Genomic DNA, 3,328 nt, shown 5'->3' with positions numbered 1-3,328 from the left:
TCCGAGGCCCTTGATCTTTCCTCCAGCCCACCCTCCTACCCCTGGGAGAGGCCTCTGTCAGTCATCACTTCCTCCAGGAAGTCCTTCCAGACTTCCCTGTGTAGAGGAGGGGCTGCTCCACTCTCCTCCTCTTTCACCAGACTGTGAACCTGGAGAACAGACACATGGGTTTCTAGGCCACAGTAGGCACACAGAAGCTGACAGACAGACGAGGGACAGAGGAAGAGAGCACAGGCCTGTCCTCGGGAGCTGGTGTGTGCAGGCAATTTCACCGTCAGTGGTCCCACCCATGGGGTCACCCTGCCCCAACTCACCCCTAGGAAGCCATCTTTGCTCTTGGTCATGGTTTCAGTGAGCAGAGGCTGGAATCGGGCTTCTATGGTGAGTGTCTCCTCACTGGGGTCAGGGGGCAGCTCCTCCTCCTCATAGCTGGCCACAGGAGTTGACCCTATGGGACAGAGATGGCTGGAGAGGTCCCGCCTTTGGGTTCTAGGCCTCTTTTCACTCAGGATGCCCGTGATTAAGGGAGCCAGGCTTGGAGCCGATAACAATTAATAGTCACTGAAGTAGCAAATTATATGGATGAGTTTTACTTTCACCATAGCCCCAGGAAGCAGATAATGCTATTAGCAATTCCATTTACAAATAAAGTAGAGGCTCAGGAAGATGGAGTAACTTCCCCACTGCCATATAGGAGATCGCAAAGCCAAGCATGTGCTACTCTGAATCCATGATCAGTCATGACACTCCTTTGGGTCTTAGGGGACTGTCAGGGACTCAGTCAAGGGAATCTTAGCAAAGAAAAGCAAGAATTAGTCAGCTGTCTCTGGTGTCATCGAATGAGCATTGGTGGGTGGTGACTAGACCTGCTTTCCCTGCTTGGCCTCCCTGCATGCGGCATGTGGGGCTGCCTGACCTCTCCAGTAGGGCTATGCAAAGCACCTCATTTTCTCCATGCAGATGGAGCCATGATGCAGGGTTAAGGGAGAAAGTGATGACAAACATGAGCCTGTGACAGAATGAAGCAGGCTGGCCCTGTCCTGTGAGCTCTCCAGGATGGATGGAGGTACAGAGGTCATACCCGGTATTTGGCACTAGTGACTGGCTGCCAGGCTGAATGGGCATATCACAGGCAGCTCTCAACCAGAGTCATGCAAAGTACCCAGGCCACCTTCTGACACTGCAGCTGCCTGGAGCCGCCCTCTGCCTACACAGTAGAACTTCCAGGGGCTAGACTCAGGATACGACTCTTTTAATCAGTATTCCACAGCAGCTTGATTGATCAGTATTCCACAGCAGTGATTCCTTGTTTTGTCAAAAGATCACTATTGGGGTGATGGGATGTCTCAGCAAGATGACAGAGCAAGATGGCTCATCAGGTCCAAATGCTTTGCCACAGAAGCCTGACCTGAGTTCTATCACTGGAGCCCACACATGCAGCATGAGAGAAACAAGGAGAGAGACCCTGCCTCAACGAGGCAGATAGAATTGACTCCCAAAAGTTGTCCTCTGACCTCCACATATACACACAACTATGTGTACATGCGTACACACACAATTATAATTTTTTTTGGTCTTTTTTGAGACAGGGTCTCCCTGTAGCCCCAGCTGTCCTGGAACTCACTATGTAGGCCAGGCTGGCCTTGAACTCACAAAGATCCACCTGCCTCTGCCTCCCGAGTGCTGGGATTAAAGGCATGTGCCACCACATCCAACACAATAATAATAATTTAAAATGATCATTATTATTTCTGTATAAGTAAGTCAATGCAGTAAAAAATTATTTATTTATTATTTTTTGGTCTTTTTGAGACAGGGTTTCCCTGTAGCCCCAGCTGGGCTCGCACTTGCTATGCAGACCAGGCTGGTCTTGAACTCACAGAGATCCACCTGCCTCTGCCTCCCAAGTGCTGGGATTAAGGGTGTGTGCCACCATGCCAAACTTTTTATTTTTTAAATTTTTTAAAAAATTATTTTGTATTTTATGCGTACAAGTGTCTTGCCTGAATGTATATAAGTATACTATGTGTGTGCAATGCACATGGAGGCCAGAAAAGGGCCACAGATCCCCTGGAAATGGACTTACAGACAGTCGTTAGCTACCACCATAGGGGTGCTGGGAACTGAGTCCGAGTCCTTTGCAAGAGCAGCCAGTGCTATTAACTGCTGAGCCATCTCTCCAGGCCCCTGTTGTTATTTTTTTTTTGAGACAGAGTCTCAGGCTGGTCTAGAACTTACTATGTAGGCCAGACTGGCCCTAAATTTGTGGTAATATTCCTGGCTTTGCCTTCTGAATGCAGGGACTGTATATGTGCATCACTACTTCTAGCCAATCTAGAAACTGGTGGAAGGGAGAGAGAGAAATATGCAGGTTATTAGTCTGTTCTGCAAGTTCAGTGACTTGTCACAGCAAATTATTAAGAATAACTGGGCCTGGTAGTACAGACCTGTGATCTCAGCTACTCAGAGGCTGAGGCAGGAAGATCAAAGTTTCAAAACTGGCCTGAGCTAGAGTGAACTCAAGGTTAGCCTGGGCTACTTAGTGAGACTATCAAAAAGTTTGGTTCCCAGGGAATGGCTCAGCGGTCAAGAGCACTGGCTGCTCTTGCAGAGGACCCAGTTTTGATTCCCAGCACCCACACAGCAGCTACGAACCTGCAGGAGACACAGATTCAGTTCCCAACACTCATATGGTAGCTCACAACCAACTCTAACTCCAATTTCATGGGATCGGACACCCTCTTCTGGCCTCCTTGGGTACTGCACACACATTATATATATATATATATACAGGCAAAGCACTCACACATAAAAATAAATTAGTTAAGAAATAAAAATAAAAGGAGGCCTGGTGAGACGGCTCCCTGGGTAAAAAGCACTTGCCATTCAAGCTTGATGACCTGAGTCCCATCCCTGGAACCCACAGTGGGAGAGAATGACCCGTGAAATTTATCCTCTGACCTCACCTGCATGCTGTGGCGTGCATGTATCTGCACTTACATACAAACATAAACACACACACCCATGGGAATAGCTCAGTGGAAGAGTGCTTGTCTAGCTTGTGTTTAGCTTAGGTTTAGTCCCTAGTACCCATCTCCCAAATATATAATACTCAGATTAGCTGGATATAGTGGCATATACCTGTAATCCCAGCTACTCAGATGGCTGAGGCAGAGGGACTATAAGGAGTTTGAGGCTATCCTGGAGACATATTGCCTCCCCCGCCTCCCCGCCCACCGAAGGCTGAAGGCTGAGGATATAATTCAATGATTAGAGTACCTGCTTAACTTGTACAAAGCCCTGGGTTTGAGTCCCAGGACCATAAAAC

The 3,328-nt window shown here is 48.2% G+C and overlaps 1 long non-coding RNA gene across 1 annotated transcript in view; it reads right to left on the bottom strand.

Moving 5' to 3' along the window:
• Positions 1–316: 316 nt before the first annotated feature.
• The window catches only part of LOC103725066, a 5,749-nt gene continuing 2,737 nt past the window's right edge, over positions 317–3,328 (bottom strand). Inside the window, exon 3 of the long non-coding RNA XR_606849.3 lies at positions 317–448. This is a non-coding gene — a long non-coding RNA (uncharacterized LOC103725066). The remainder of the gene's footprint in view (positions 449–3,328) is intronic.

This window comes from Nannospalax galili, unplaced genomic scaffold (genome assembly GCF_000622305.1).
Source record: "Nannospalax galili isolate Female #2095 unplaced genomic scaffold, S.galili_v1.0 scaffold1428, whole genome shotgun sequence".
Classification (NCBI taxonomy): Eukaryota; Metazoa; Chordata; class Mammalia; order Rodentia; family Spalacidae; genus Nannospalax; species Nannospalax galili.
This window is presented reverse-complemented; position numbering and strand designations above follow the sequence as displayed.